Below are 16,242 nucleotides of genomic sequence, written 5' to 3' on the forward strand. Positions count from 1 at the left end.
TCCGACCAGTTTATGTTGTGTCCTCGATGGCTGTGTCAGTCTTCCAGAGGTTGTGCCCTGCTGCTTTCTTTCCTATTTCAAGTGGGTACTTATTTTAATAGATGGGAGAATTGTTTCATAGATGGGAACATTGAGGCAGCTGCTGGTTGGGTAATTTGCCAAGATCCCATGGCCAGAAAGGAGAGAGGTGGGATTTGAATTCAAAGGCCTGAGTTTTAACCGCTGGCCCTTCTGCCTTCTTGGAGGTATGAGGGCGTTGCGGTCAGCAGCTCAGGCAGAGTAGGATAAGCGGGAAACAACTTTCAGGACTCTGCCTTCCCCGCTGCAGTGTTCCAGCTTTCTTGCTGTCATGAAGTTGGAATAGTACCACTTACCCCAGAGCATTTTTGAGAGGATAATAAAATGATTGGATGAGGAAGTTTAAAAAGAACAAAATCTCGATGGTCATTCAATTTTTATCGAGTGCCAGATGAATTCAGTGCTTCCAGAAACAGACAATCCAAAGTAATGAGTCTTTGCTAGCCTCTTGTTCAGCATCTAGAAGGATGATGAACCGGAGACCCAGAGAGGACAGTTGACTTGCATGAGGTCACAGAGCATTGCATTGCAGGGACCTCAATCCAATCCCCCTCGGTCAGTGCCTTTTCTCTTGCTCCCAGGGAGGTACCTGAGATGAGGGCTGAGTCACTGTATGCGTTTCAGGCCAGACCTTGGACACTCTACCCTTGGTTGGCTAGCTTGCTCGCTGACCGCATGACTTGTGAATCAGTATCAGACAAACGTTTAGAACCAGAAGTGTTCCACTCAGCACAGCCTGCTCTGCAGCGTCAAGGGGAGTGTGGTGTGTGTAGGGGAGCCCCGTCTGCCCTCTGAGCTTCCTGCAGATGAAACTGAGGACTGTCTATTTCAGCGGTTGAGTGGTGGCTGCTTTTCATAGTCATGTCTCCCGAGGTCATGGGCTGATGGGGTTGTGCTGGGGAGGCCCGAGTTTGTGGGTAAAGCCAGGTGTCAGAGAGGCCTGCAGTGCACACTTGGCTTTATGTTCAGGACTGAGGATTTGCCCCTGACTGCTGTGTACCTCGGGGCGGGGTGGGTGGGGGGGCACTGCCAGGCCTGTAAGTGGCTCTCATTCAATAGTTCTTTCCTTCTCCACCTGGAAGAGCACAGACCTCTCCTCTCCCTTGCTTAGAGTCCAGTATGCAAACACCCTTCTTTCTGTGTGTGTGTGTGTGTGTGTGTGTGTGTGTGTGCATGCGTGTATGCATGCACACAGAGTTTAGTTTCTATACTACTTTTGTTTATTAACCTAATTAATTTTTTACTGCCTGTTTTCCTCAGCAAAGTTAATGTTTCGAGAGCAAAACACACTGGGTTCCAAAGTAGCATAACTGCTTCTTGATGATAAAATCGGCCAGAATACCTGTGTCTCAGTTCCTGTCTATCTGTATCTATTTGTCCGTCTGTCTCTCTAGTTCACTTATCTGGCCTGCTTTCGCCTACATTTCTCTCCTTCTAGGCGTTCCAGTGTAAACACAGACACAGCTTTGTTGATATTTCTCTTTATTTAATGAACCAAAATTTTTTTCTACTTCGTATTTTCAGACCGGTTTCGGGTTAACAGTACAGTTGGGAAGAAGCAGCAGAGGTTTGTCTTTGTGTGCCCTGCCCTCACAGGCACAGCCTTCCCCATCATCTCTGTCCACGCCCTGCGCCCGCCCCACGGGGCATTTGTTACAGTTCGCGAGCCTGCACTGACATCGTGTCACCCAGAGGCCACCGTCCACATGAGAGTCCAGTCTCGGTCTTGTCCGTTCTGTGTGTGAGGCACAGACGTGTAGTGACGCGTGTCCCTTGCTGCAGCCTCACAGAGCATCTCCACTGCCCTGGAACCCTCCGTGCTCCCCCGCTCCCACCCACTGCAGCCCTGGCCTCTGCCGAGCTCTTCACTGCGGCCGTAGCTTTGCCTTTCCCGGAGTGTCCTGTTGTTGCAGACACGTAGCATGCAGCCGCTTCAGAGGGGCTCCTTCCCTCACTGATAAGCGCGTTTGCCCATACTGTGCCCTCGGTGTTCTCACTTGCTCTGCCTGCCATTTGCGGCCCCAGCGTGCACCTCCGTGGCAGCGTTCCGTGGCAGCCGCGCGCGCGTCGCAGGCTCGAACCTCATTTAACTAATCCTCTGTGGTTGGACAGCTGGGTGGCTCGGCTTTGCCTGTGTAAACAGTGTGACAGCGAACATCCTTGAAGAGCCTCTTTTTAAACCCACTCGTTTGATTATTGCCTGAGGAGACATTCCTCCATGTGGAATTATTGGGTCAAAGTTTGTGTATTTTTGAGGGTGTGTATGTGTGTATGTGTGTGTGTGTCTATGTGAGGGCTTGTGATACATTTTGTCAACTTATATGACTGGATTTTAGTTACCTTCCTCATTCCTCACTCAGTTGGCTTCCAGGGTCCTCAGGTAGGAGCCTAAACTCATTTCAATATTTGTGAATGATTAGGAAGGGAGCTCTCTTCTAGGCAGGGACTTGGGAGATGGCAGCTGGTGTGCCCAGAGATTGTGCTCTGGGTGGTGGTGCCCCGTGATGAGATACTTGGAGGACGCGAGGAGCATAGGTTACCTCTCTCAGGGAGAAGAGCACATTCCAGGGGTTTATTAGAATTTCTCTCTGCAAAACAGCTCTATATTTTGTAGAAATGGGATTATTAGAAGAGGTTTTCAGCACCTCCAACTGCATTTGGAAAAAGTTGTATTTCCTTTGGCTTGGTCGTAAAAGACAAGTAAATACCTTTAAAAAAATAAAAAAGGTAAATGGTAATATTTTGCATTCCCTAGAGCATGCTCTGTCCTTTAAACCAAATGTTCAACAGTAAATTATTTGATTCCTTCTAACAATGGCCCTATGTGGGAGGCATGTATAAACTTCCATTAAGGGCGGATGGCGTGGTAAACCCAAACTCTGAGATGTGTAATTTCTTACCCAGTCTGGGTGGGCCAGAAACCCATAGTGGGGTTTTACTGGGGAGTAAGGGGGTGTGTGTGGCGGGGGGGGGCCACTGAGGGTGTAAAGAGGTTTCTCAAAGCCTCATTTACATGGGTTAGTGAAATAGGGTTTGTCCTGCTTCCCTGTCTCCCACTTACCTTCTCCATGTAGGAGTCACTTGCAGAGAGCCAGTGTGCACCTTGATTTCGGCTCAGCAAGCAGGCTGTTGAAAGCATCCTCAAATCAGAACGCTTGTTTCCTGAGTTACCTAGTTTCTCAGAAGGGACCTAGAGACTCCTGGGGAAAGCTCCCTGTCCTCCTGGTAATTTTAAGCTCCATTTATAAAACCGGGAGCTGTGTTGAGCAGATGAATATGAGATGGAACTTGCCTATTTAAATTTCTTTTCTTTCTTTCTTTCTTTTTTTTTTTTTTTTAAATCAGATAGCCTTATTTAACCTTTCCGTGTCTCCGAGGTTGGTGGCCTTTGCCTATGACGCCTTCATGGAAAAAGTTTTAAAAATAGCTCCTGTTTGTTGTTGAATAGTGACTCGAGAGGGCAGATGGTAGACTTTCCAGCTTCTTTCAGTCAGCAGACTGGGCCCAGGGCAGCCAGTCCAAAGGCAGAGCCTAGGCTTGAGCCTTCGGTTCGGCCTGCCTGCAGTCCGCTGGGTCTGGGGTTCATCAGTGCTAATCAGAGCGTGGCTCTGCCTCTCAGTGGCCCTTCTGCTCCTCACGTTTACTCTGAAAAGCCTCTCATTAATGCTGGGCTTGTAGACAGGTGAAGGCTTGCCTGACGCAGGGCCCAGAAAGACTTTGGTCTCAGGTGTTCCTGACCCACAGGCGCAGGAGTCTTCAGTCTCTAACAGCGAGATGAAGGAGAGGTCAAAGCCCACGTGGGTCCATTCTTCCTGTTTCCAGGGAGCAGTGCAGAGCTGCAGGAGGCGCCCTGGCCAGGCAGGGCAGGACCCCGGGGTTCAAGCTCCTGGTGCCTGTGACCTCTCTGTTCTTGGTAGAATGAGGGGTTGGCATATATTGCTCCTCTGACTCAAAGAGGCTTTGTTCCTTGGTGTCTCTGGGCAGCTTAAACCAAGTAATAAAGCTGTGTTGAAAGAACCAACCCAGGAGGCCCCGTCCAGTCTTGCCGCAGAGGTTTCCATGAGGCTCCTTGGTGAGCCCTCAGCCAGACGCAGACATTCTTCCATGCCCTGGGCGCGGGGGTGGGAGGGGGCTCCCGGAGCTTGTTCGGAAGGAGGGTTGAGGTGTCCAGGAAGGCACCATGTGAGCTGCCATCACTCTGGGCTGTGGCATGCCTTCTTCACCTCCGAGCAAGGCAGAGGGCTGCTGGAGGCTGGCCATGTGGCAGCAGCGGGCACCCGGAAGTCCGGCGCTGCCCGAGGCTCAGTTCCCCGGGTGGGGTGGGTGCTGCCTGGAGCCCGCCTGTTCTATGCTCACCCTGCTCCCTGTCCTGCTCCTCAGGGGCTGCCTTGGAGTGCCGAAGGCCCATCAGCACACGGAGGGGCTGCTTCTTTCCAGAGAGAGGCTTTTTTTTTTTTAATCCTCTCTGTTTTGTAACTTTTACACCAGGAAAGCCTCTAGGGTGATAGTGTCCACTAGAAGGCTACACACTTGGACAGAATTACTCCAAGTTCTTCATAGGCTTGCCTTCTCTTGATTTCCTTTTAAGGTTTCACCCTTGATTTTTTAAATTAGACTAAAAAATATGTCAGCGAGGACATTTGTCTAACACCTCATTGTCCTTTCTTATTACTCAGTGCAAAGATTCTATGGAAATTTAGTGATAAGAAGGGTTTGGTTCTATCTGAGGAACTGATGATCTCTTGTCCTTTTGATAAAGAAAATTCAGTAACTGGTCATGTTGCTCTTTTCACGTGAGCTGCCGGGAAACGTAGAGGCAGGTGTGAAGAGTCTTTGGCCTTATTATTGGTGTACTACTAATATCCCCTTTCCATGGGCGTGGTTTTCCTTAATTTTAATTGTATTGTTGGTTTTATGTCTCTTTGTTGATCATCTCAGAGGCTTGTAAATACAAAGACATAGGTTATGAAAAATATTTTTTTTTAGTTGTTAATTTTGAAAATGATCTTGTGTATTTATTTATTAGTGGCTGTTGGGTGAGCCTGGTCTCCTCTCTGGTTGTGGTGCGTGGCTTCCCCTTGCAGTGACTTCTCTTGTGGAGCATGGAGCCTCTAGGGTGTGTCAGCTTCAATAACTGTGGCCCAGTAGCCCAGGCTCTAGAACTTGGGCTCAATAGTTGCAGCACCTGGGCTTAGTTGCTCTGAGGCATGTGGACTGATCCCAGATCAGGGATTGAACATATGTCTCCTGCATTGGCAGGTGGATTCTTTACCACTGAGCCACCAGGGAAGCCCCTGAAAAACACCTTATAAACAAACACATATACAAATAAATGGTAAATTACAAGGATTTCATGCTGTTAGAAAAATGTAAAAACTCAGAGAGAGGGAGAGAAAGGAGATTAGTGAAATATTTAAGAACAGGGATGGATTCAGGAGCCAGACTGCCAGGGCTCAAATCCTGGCTCTATTCCTTTATTGGCTGTGTGACTCTGGGCAAATTAATCTCCCTGTGCCTCAGTTTCCTCATCTGCAAAATGGGGATGGTAATGTCTCTTCCTCATAGAGTTGTAGTATTAAATGGATTAATACCTAAAAGACCTCAAGGACTATGGCTAAAAAGAACTATGCCTATATGCCTAGTACATGTAAATCCCATACATATTTTATCTATTACTAAATTTCACAATAGCATTTGATGATTTTTCTTTCCTTCCTCCAACTCTGATTTTTATTTATTTTTTTTTACAGATTTATTCTTGATCTACCAAGCCAACTTTTTCCTTGAGTGGTTTGTACCCTTAAAAAAAGTTTTTGTTTTTGTTTTTTTAAGGAGAAAGGGGTTAAAAAAAGAGAGATGTGCCCTCTAAGTTTGGAGTACCTTTCTAGAAGATAAAGAGATGAATGCTTCCTCATTTCAAGCTACTAAATGGCCTGCCTGGACCAGATTGACCTATTTGGCTCAGCAGTGAGGGCTTCACCCTAGACTGTCACTGTGGAAGGTCACTTTGCACCTCTGGGCTTCAGTGTCCTTTGACACCATGGGGTCTGTTCCATCTCATTGGTGCTTCCCGGGAGCAAGGACTGGATGCCTTGCAATGCCCCCAGCATGCACACGGTGGCCACTGAGAAGGTACTTGCTGCACAGGTGGAGGGATGGAGGGTTACGCTTTGGCTCTCCTGCCTTGTGCATTTCTTCTGAGTTTGAAATAAGATAACTGAAGTTGAGAGTGGGTTTAGGAAATTAGAAGAACCATCAAATGGAAGGGCTTTTGATTCCTGTTTCTTCCCTGCTCTTTGAGAGTGGCAAAACGCTGATAAAATCCAAGAGTTGGATGAAATGAAACAGTCCATCAGGGTCCCCTGCCATCTGGGTAGGTGGTGATTAAAAACGGCAAGCCTCACAGGTTCCCCAGGAGTGCTATCTAGGGTGATGCTGAAGGTGACTGTACAGAGGGGCCTTGGCTGGCTTTTGGGCCAGCTGAGAACCAGCAGGGCAGCCAGGGAGTGCCTTTGAAAGCAGTACTCCCCAAGTTCTCATTAAAATGCTTCTTCCAATGGGAAGAGAAACAAGCTAAGGCTGATTGGACACACTGAACTAAGAAATTATTGGCAATTAAAGCAGAAAAACTTGAGTGTGTGAGGGTTTTGTTTTTTTTTTTAAAACAGTGCCCTGTGGTTATCTACCTTTTCTCTTGGTGGTTAATTTCAAAGAAGCGTGATCTCTGTCTAATAGCCTGGCTGCCAGAGTTGCATATTTTTCTTTCACGACTATTTTTCTGCATTGCATAGGATCCTATCAGTGCTGGGATATTTTTCTCTGGACATATTTTGGCTCTGTTGGTGTCCTCCTGCACTCCATCCCCTCATCCATCCCTGAGAAGTCAGCTAGCATGATTCTATAGATTTTCTTCTGAAGTGGATGGTGTAAGAACTGGATGATGTTATTCCCGCAATGGTGCATCATGCTAAACTCTTAAGACCAGTACCTGCCTTGCAGCCCCTAGGAGATGTGAGTGAGGCCAGCTGGCCCACCATCTGTCTTCGGCCACCTCCTAATCCCATGAGAACATCTGATCTGTGCTGGAAGACCCCAGAAAATGATGGGCCAGCCTGCTGTCCATTTGGGTTTTCATCAACCATTTTGCTGTGGGAGAAGTTCTTGCTGAATTCTGCCCAGAACCCTCAGAGATTCATTTCCAACCATTCTCTCCTGTATTGCTTGGTTTGAAGATGGGAAACAGTCTTATATTTGAGAGGCTAATACATTTTTTAATGAATTAATCAAATAGGTCAAGGTTGGCAAACTATAAAGTGAAAGTGAAAGTCACTCAGTGGTGTCTGACTCTCTGTAACCCCGTGGACTCTCCAGTCCATGGGATTCTCCAGGCAAGAATACTGGAGTGGGTAGCCTTTCCCTTCTCCAGGGGATCTTCCCAACCCAGGGATCGAACCCAGGTCTCCCGCCTTGTGGGTGGATTCTTCACCAGCTGAGCCACCAGGGAAGCCTGGGCCAAGGGTCAGATCCAGCCTACCACCTGTCTTCATAAATAAAGTTTTATTGCAAGCCAGCCACTCTTACTTGCTCTGTGTTATCTGCAGCTGATTTCTTGCTGTAATAACAGCATTGAGTATGGTCACACCTCAGTGTGGCATTTGGTTCCAGTTTTTTGCAGTTCCAGAATTTGCGGTTACCAAATTCTGATGCTCAAGTTGGCCTGTGGGGTTGGTGGAGTCCAGGAGTGCAAAACCTGTACATACAGAGGGCTGACTATAGTTGTAGCAGAGATTGTAAGAAAGGCAAAGCCAAGTATTTGCTATATCTGCCTCTTTATAGAACAATTTGCTGAACTCTTGACATGTGTTATAAGCACCCACTGTGTCCCAGGAGCTGTTTTAGGCACTGGGGATGCAGCAGTGAACTTCACAAAATCCTGACAATGAAACGTGAGCAGACAGATATGTCTATAGTGATCAGTGCTATGAAAAAATAGAACAAAGGGCATAGGGACTGAAATGTGGAGGAAATTGTTATTTTAGATGGAATTTGTCAGACATGACCTTTATTGGGAGATGCTGTTTGTGTGGAAACCTTTACTCTCTGGGGACAGAGCTCCAGGTGGAGGGCACTGGGGTGGCAAAGACCTGGAGGCAGAAGCTTGCTTGTGTGAGGAGCAGCAGGAAGATCTGAATGGACTGAATTAGCAGGAGACGAAGTGGGATAGGCCGATCACCTAAAACTCTGGTAAGGATGGGAATATTGATGCTGCATGAAAGGGGGAGCCTTGGTAGGGCTTGGGGCACAGGGTTGACAAGAGAAGATGTACGTCTTAGAAGGACCACCAGCTGCTGTTTGCCATGGAGATTGCCGAAGGGAGCCTAGTTAGGAAGCTGCTCTGATTGTCCAAAGACCAGGTTGGTGGTGAGGAGGTGGTGAGAAGTGCTTCGATTCCAGATGGGTCTTGAAGGTAGAGCCTGTGGGATTTGCTGAAGATGGGGAGAGGGGAGTGTGGGAAGAAGAGAGTCAAGAGAAAGGCCCAGGTTTTGGCCTGAGTGTCTGGGAGCCTGTTCCCTCTGATGGGGAAGACAGTTAAGAACAGCTTTGCAGCTGGAAGCTAACCTTTGGAAACCTTTCCACTTTGGATGCAAAACAGTGGCCTTTCTGTTGTCATAAAAAAGCTGTTGGTAATGAGTGTTGCATCTTATGGTTGTTTTGACAGAGGGATTGAGGGAACATTGTAGGGACCATTTATTGAGCTCTTGTGTGCCAGGCGCCAAAATCTGAATTAGTTATCTTTTGCTGTGTAACAAATTACCCTAGAATTAGCAGCTTAAAATAAGCGAACATTTATTGCCTCACGGAGCCTCTGAGAGTCAGGAATCTGGAGTGGGATTAGCTGGAGGGTGGTGGTTCAGGGTCATGTATGAGGTTCAGGTCAAGCAGTCAGTCTGGGCTGCAGTGTCTGAAGGCTCAACTGGCGCTGGAGGGTGTGCTTCCGAGTTCACTGGCAGGGCTGTTGGCTGGAGGCCTCAGTGCCTCTCCAGGGGTCCTCACAGTGTTGCAGCTGGCTCCCCTGGAGCTTGACAACCCATTTCTTTTAGCTCTTCCAGGTATCTCTTCTAAATGTGGCTCTTTTTTTTTGTTTGTTTGTGACCACACTTCATGGCTTGCGGGATCTTAGTTCCCCAACTAGGGATCCAGACATGGCCACGGTTGAAAAAGGACCAAGTCCTAACCACTGGACCTCCAGGGAATCCGCATAAGCTCAGCATTTTAACCTGGGCTTCCAGGTGAGGAAACTGAGGCTCAGAAGGTTGGTTACATGGAGGCCAGCAATTAGACTGGGATGCCATCTCTGACAAGGTAGACCCCAACCTCATTTTCTTTTCCAAAACCCCCACAGGATTGCTTGTGTTTTTCTGATGCTGTGGTTTAGGATTGATGCCAGGAACCCCTTTGGGGTCGTTGTCTTTCACTTCAGTTGTTTGATGATGCTGGTGTGGTCCATGTTTAAAAATCCTCATGTTGTCTGTAAAGCTCACTTTGTCTTCAAGCCTGACTCCCATCCCCGTTTTCTTGTCTCTGTCTCCAGCTACCATGGCTGGGGCATCTCAGAGGCTGGGTCTGTCCTCTGAGAAGGCCCTTGCCTCTGTGTCTCCAATTTGCTGAGGTGCTCCCTCAAGCCGAGAATCCCTGGTGGCCATTCCTGGGGTAACCACCCCTTAGCAGCAAGAGTGGTGTTTTGCTGTTGATTGGGTACTGACTTGGGATGGGGTGGTGGGAGAGGTTCCTACTTTTTATCCTGGATTGGTCTGTTGACACGACAAAACTGTGGCTTCCTCCTTTCCAGAATAATGGTGGTTAATTTTTTTTTTTTTTTCCAAATTAGAGAATGAATGCCTGCTCCTCACAGAAGTTTTAAACATATAGAAAAGTGTAAAAAAGTTCATAATCCCACCACTTAAGACATACAACAATGTAAAGTGTTGGTGTGTTAGCGTTTTATGTGTACATGAATATTTAAACACAGAATTGGAATCACTGAGGTGCTTGTATATACGTGTGTGTGCACGTGCACTTCTGTTCTCAGCTTTTTTCACTTAATCGTGCTTTATAATAATTTTCACGTCATTAGATGATTGTAAAAACTTGTTTTTAATAGCTGCCTAAGTGTTAGTTGCTCAGTTGTGTCCAATTCTGTGACCCCATGAACTGTAGCTCACCAGGCTCCTCTGTCCCTGGAATTCTCCAGGCAAGAATACAGGAGTGGGTTGCCATTCCCTTCTCCAGGGGATCTTCCCCACCCAGGGATCGAACCCATCTGTGGCTTCCTCCTTTCCAGAATAATGGTGGTTAATATTTTTTTTTTTCCAAATTAGAGAATGAATGCCTGCTCCTCACAGAAGTTTTAAACATATAGAAAAGTGTAAAAAAGTTCATAATCCCACCATTTAAGACATACAACAATGTAAAGTGTTGGTGTGTTAGCATTTTATGTGTACATGAATATTTAAAAACAGAATTGGAATCACTGAGGTGCTTGTATATATGTGTGTGTGCACGCGCACTTCTGTTCTCAGCTTTTTTCACTTAATCGTGACGCACCTTACTGCCAAGAATGAGGTGTGTAAGGATTTAATTTCATAGCCTACAAGATAGCAAAAAGAGCAGAAAACGGGTACAGCTTGGAGTTAGACAGCCTGGATCTGAGACCTGATTTTACCAGGTTAACAAATGATTTAAATTCTAAGTCTCAGTTTCCTTATCTGTAACATGTGGATAACATTATGTGCCTTATAGCTGGGAGGACTAAATGAGATAATGCCTGTATAAATCTTAGTAAACTGCAAGTTGTGTTATTTTTGTTCAAGACCCTGGTTCTGTTTCTTCCAGGACAGTCTTCCAGACTTCCCACACTCACTTTTGGATGTCCCACACTCCCGGGTGTCCCACACTCACTTCTGGATGTCCCATACTCACTTCTGGATGTCCCACACTCCCGGATGTCCCACACTCACTTCTGGATGTCCCACACTCACTTCCGGATGTCCCACACTCACTTTTGGATGTCCCACACTCATTCCTTGGCAATCAGCTTTTCAATGTTTGTTTGCTCTGGGCATCATTCATAGAAGACCCATTGAAGGCAATCATATTTACATTGGACATGGGTGGTCAGTCTTACTTAACTAGGTTAGATGATGGTCCCTTTGGAGAGCAAAGAGTGGAGCATGGTGAATGGTGGTCCTCAGAAGTTTTGACAATGGAGGGGGGTGTTGGAATGGATGTTGGGTCACTGTGTGGGGCCGGTGCTGGAAGAGGTGCCCAAGGCGAACCTGACGCCAGCCATGGTTTTTCAGGTGTTGTTAGCTGTGGACATCAGTGGTTTCCAGTTAAGTGGGCAGGTGGTCTCCAGGGCAGGACACCCCTGGGAGTGGAAGGGGGCAGACAGAGAGCTTTTCCTGGGAGAGGTGCGGGGGCCACTGGTGGAGGAGGGCAGAGGGGTGCTTTCCTTGGCGAGGAGCGTCCTGTACCTGCCTCTCCCCTGCGTTCTGGGTAGGGGCGTCTCTGGAAGGGTTGGGGCGGGGGTCTGCAGCTCTTGAGTTAAGAGCAGAGGGAGAAATTAGAGCCTGTTTCTGCTGTCTGTTGTGATGGGGGTGCACCTGTTGGCACGTGTGCACCACTTTGGTGTACTTTGCTCCTCTTGTCCGTGTCGGTGTTGAAGGCAGGTTTCACGAGAGGAAGGCTTGCCTGTCTCGTTGGCCCTGCACCCTCAGCGCCTCAGGTGCTCTGTCCCTGGCCGTGGAGACGGGCGGTGCTGAGGTGCTCAGCCGGCCTCTGCCTGGGGAGCTGGCCCGGGTCTGCGCTGGCCCAGGGATGCGTCTCACCTGCAGGCCTCGGCCTGCTGCCGGGGCAGAGACCTCTCTTCCTCATTTTGGGAAGAGGGCTTTCTGTTCATGGCTACGGGTTCAGGACGTGCTGCTGAGTCCTACTGCGGGCAGATAATGTGTCCTTCCATGAGATCGCCCTCTGCCCTCCTCCTGCCGCCCCTGGGGGGACACTGGGTGGGTGTGGAGACCCACCCACACCTTGCCCCTTTGTCCTCCTTGCTGCCTCTGCAAGGAGAGTCTTTTCTCTTTCCTTGTAATGCAGCCGGCCTCTGAAGATCCTTTCCAGATCAGTTTGGCTTGTTAGGGGTGCCAGGCTTAAGTTTTCAGGCTGCTCGGGAAGAGGGGGGAACGGTGAGGGGTGATGAGAGGGCCTCAGATCAGACTTTTCTCCTCTTTTGTGGCTTTTTGTAGAAAATCATGCGTGTTAAAATAAGTGATGCAAATGTCTGTATTTTATGTATCAAAGAGATAAATAGCATAAATGCAGATTGTAGGGTACCCCTTAGATCTGTCCGTCACATGCGCTCCTTGGAGCAGCAGGCGGGCACGGCGCATGGAGGAGCCTGGCTTGGCTTTGGGGCAGGCCCCAGGGGGTTGGCATTTTTAGGTCATTGTCTCAGGGATCGCTTCAGGACCCGCTTCAAGGCCAGTTAGTTTTTCCAAGTGTTTCATCTTACGAGCATACATAACAAAGGAAAAGCCATCTCCATCTCCTTGGGACTGATCTGCACTGACCAGCCTTCGGCTTCTGCCCCTCTTTTGGGATTCTTTCTCTCTCGGTTCAGGAACTGGCGTGTGCGGTGCCCCATGCCTGCCTGTCTTTGGTGTTTGGTGCCCACATGTCCTGGCTGTGCTCTCATGAACTGGGCTCCGTGGTGGAGGGGGCCTGGCAGAGTTTCTCAGCCTTCCTGCTTTCTTACCCGCCGTCATGGCTACTGCGGCCGTTCTTTTCCCTTCCTGGGAAAGATCCTTCAAGCACGTGCTTGGGGATGTGAGAGTGGCCTTCCTGTGTGTGGAGTGGTCGGTGGGGCTGCCTCGTGGAACTGCGGCTCCATCGCCAGGTGAGGACCACCAAGACTTCACAACTCCAGGCACCTCTTTCAGCTTTCCATGGTCTGTGCTCCATGTGATTTGGACCCTGGTCTCCTGGAGAGTAGGGTTCCCAGGTGGTAAAGAACCCCCCTGCCAATGCAAGAGACACAGGAGACACAGGTTCTATCCCTAGGTCGGAAAGATCCCCTCGAGAAGGAAATGGCAAGCCACTCCAGTATTCTTGCCTGGAGAAGCCCATGGACGGAGGAGCCTGGTGGGCTACAGTCCAAAGGGTCACAAAGAGTTGGACACGACTGAAGGGACTTAGCACGCACACAAGCATGCACACACGCACTCCTGGAGAGGGCTGTAAAGGGGAATGCATTCTTCTCTTTAAAGCTGTGGGCCTGCTTGAAACTGGGTTTTGGAACCCAGACCTCTGCATCCAGGTGTGTATATGTGTGTGTGTGTTTTTAAGGACATCATCATTTATTTTAAAACTTTTATTTATTTTTACTGGGATATAATTGCTTTACAATGTTGTGTGTGTTTCTGCTGTAGAGTGAAGTGTATCAGCTATGTGTATACATATATCCCCTCCCTCCCACCCTTCTAGGTCATTACAGAGCGCCAAGCTGAGCTTTCTGTACTTTATGGCAGGTTCCCGCTAGCAATCTATTTTACACACGGTAGTATATAAAGTTAGTTGCTAGTTTTACTTGCTCAGTTGTGTCTGACTCTTTGCAACCCCATGGACTATATGTAGCCCGTCAGACTTCTCTGTCCATGGGATTCTCCAGGCATGAATACTGGAGTGGGTAGCCATGCCCTCCTCCAGGGGATATTCCCAACCCAGGGATCGAACCCAGGTCTCCTACACTGCAGGCAGATTCTTCACCATCTCAGCCACCAAGGAAGCTTAGTAATGTATGTATGTCAATCCTAATCTCCCAATTTGTCCCTCCCTGCCCTGCCCTTCCCACTGTGTCCACATGTCAGTTCTCCATGCCTCTATCTGTACCGTTTTTCTAGATTCCACATACCGACGTTAATATGCAGTATTTGTTATTTTTTTCCTGACTTTGTTGTTGTTCAGTTGCTAAGTCGTGTCCAACTTTTTTTGACCCCATGGACTGCAGCACGCCAGGCTTCCCTGTCCTTCACCATCTCCTGGAATTTGCTCAAACTCCTGTGCATTGAGTCAGGGATGCCATGCAACCATCTCTTCATCTGCCGCGACCTTCTCCTGCCCTCAATCTTTCCTGGCATCAGGGTCTTTTCCAGTGAGTCAGCTTTCTGACTTACTTCACTCTGTATAACAGATAGGTGTCGGTTCTATCCCTTCCTTGCTTGCTGACCTTGTGTGATGACAATAAGTATTTCTTGAGTGTCTGCCATGGGCCAGCTCACCTTAATTCAGTGATGTCCCATGTGGTCCTCATAGCAACCTGGTGAGAAAGATTTCATTCTTACCCATTTCATGAACCTTCACGAGGCCCAGATAACATGGAGCCAGACATGGTGCATCAGTATCCAAATGTATGGAGTCTGTTTGTTGACCGCACAAGCAGACAGCCCCAGCCTGCTGACAGCCCCTGGCCCCAAGCAGCTCAGCCACTCTGCTGTGATTTGCTGACTGTACCGAAGGCCTTTGAGATGTAGATACTATGTCAAACCTGCAGGGCTCTTTGGAGGCTAAAAGGAGATGAAATGTAATAATGGTTCAGTCCCTGGCACATAGGAGGAGCCCAGCAAATGTTAGTTCCCTTCTTTTGTCCCCTTGGGGAAAGGGGTTGGGGCACGAGAAAACAGAGGGACATTCATGCCCTGCTTGGCAGCCTTGGTGGTTGGGAGGAGAGGACCAGAAACGGAAAGCGTGGGGGTCCCCCGCTTTCTGGCCAGTCGTTTAGGCCATGGACGTCTTCCCAGAAGTGTCCTGCAGCCTTCCGGGGTACTGGGTGCAGTGGGGAAGCTGCTTCCCGGAGAGAAGTCTAGTCGACAGTGCTGCTGAATACACTTGAGTCTTGCTGGGACAGCTGGAAGCTGGGCCCGGGAGATGCAGCGTGTGCCCCTCTGCCCCAGTTCCCAGTGTGGGCGTGGGCAGGCCCAGGTCTCAGTGCTGCGGGGCTGCGGGGTTGGCGCCTGCCCCTGGGCCTGGTGCCCACGATTGGGCCAGGAGAGGACCTCACAGGCACAGGTTCTCCTCCAAACCTGGATTGCACTGCTCCCTGAACACACCATTCTATCCTGAGGGGCCAGATAGTACAGAGAAACTAGAGGGTACACCAAAGAGAGGGTCCGGGGTGGCCTGGGAGAGCGGGTGGAGTTCCAGGCCTGGTGTGAAGAAGCTCTTGGACTTCTTCCCAGCCCTCTTTTTTGCTCTTGCAGGTGGATCAGGTAAGGAGGTCAAGTCAGGACAGAATCTGGAAGGACAGGTAGATGGGGGGAGAGGCCAGGAAGGTGACCCTTGGAGCCCGTGAGGGTTGCAGCAGGTCAGACCCCGCCTGAGACCTTGGAGTCAGAATCTGCATCTTAACAAGCTCCTCCATGTGATTCCTGGCCCTGGAAGGGCTGAGCCTGTCCCGGCCTTTGGAGCCACAAGGAACTAGGATTCTGCTCTCCCACACACCCACCTTAAAAAAAAAAACAAAAAAACTAAAAACTAATCATGTGTTTGGGGCTTCCCTGGTGGCTTAGACAGTAAAGAATCTGCCTGCAGTTTAGGAGACCTGGGTTCTGTCCCTGGGTCGGGAAGATCCCCTGGAGATGGGCATGGCCACTACCTACTCCAGCATTCTTGCCTGGAGAATCCCACGGACAGAGGAGCCTGGCAGGCCACAGTCCATGGGGTCATGAAGAGTTGGACACAACTGAGTGATTAACAAACACACACACACACTCACTCACATGTGTTTAAGAGATTGAAGTCAGGTTAGCCTAACTAAAACGAATGAAGAGGAATGGAACGAAGCTCCACCTGGCGCCTGGTGAGAGGTGGAGTGGGGTTCTTCCTCCCACGGCCCTCACATCCTCGCCCGGCTGGGGACCTGCACCACCTCGGGGAATGCCGCCTGTTTGTGGGCCTGTCCGTCCTCCTCTGTTCTCTCCCCAGTACGCGGTGCTGATGAGTGACTTGGGGGCGAGTGTTTGTAGCAAGTGGGAGCTCTGGGGAAGTTGCTTGGTGGGCCACATTTGCTTTTCTTGCTTGTATTGTGGACCTTAATGTGCTTTTTCTTTTCTT

At 49.1% G+C, this 16,242-nt stretch overlaps 1 protein-coding gene across 15 annotated transcripts in view; it reads left to right on the forward strand.

The window, feature by feature from the left end:
* MSI2 (musashi RNA binding protein 2) overlaps positions 1-16,242 on the forward strand; it is a 403,146-nt gene that overhangs the window by 68,726 nt on the left and 318,178 nt on the right. The window contains exon 1 of one of the 15 annotated variants that reach the window (XM_069602561.1): positions 5,848-5,868. The exons of the other annotated variants lie outside the window; for them this stretch is intronic. The gene's annotated coding sequence lies outside the window, so the exon portion shown is untranslated. Of the gene's footprint in view, positions 1-5,847; positions 5,869-16,242 lie in introns of those variants that run through there. 15 annotated transcript variants of the gene reach the window in all.

Source organism: Ovis canadensis, chromosome 11, assembly GCF_042477335.2.
Source record: "Ovis canadensis isolate MfBH-ARS-UI-01 breed Bighorn chromosome 11, ARS-UI_OviCan_v2, whole genome shotgun sequence".
NCBI classification, from domain to species: Eukaryota; Metazoa; Chordata; class Mammalia; order Artiodactyla; family Bovidae; genus Ovis; species Ovis canadensis.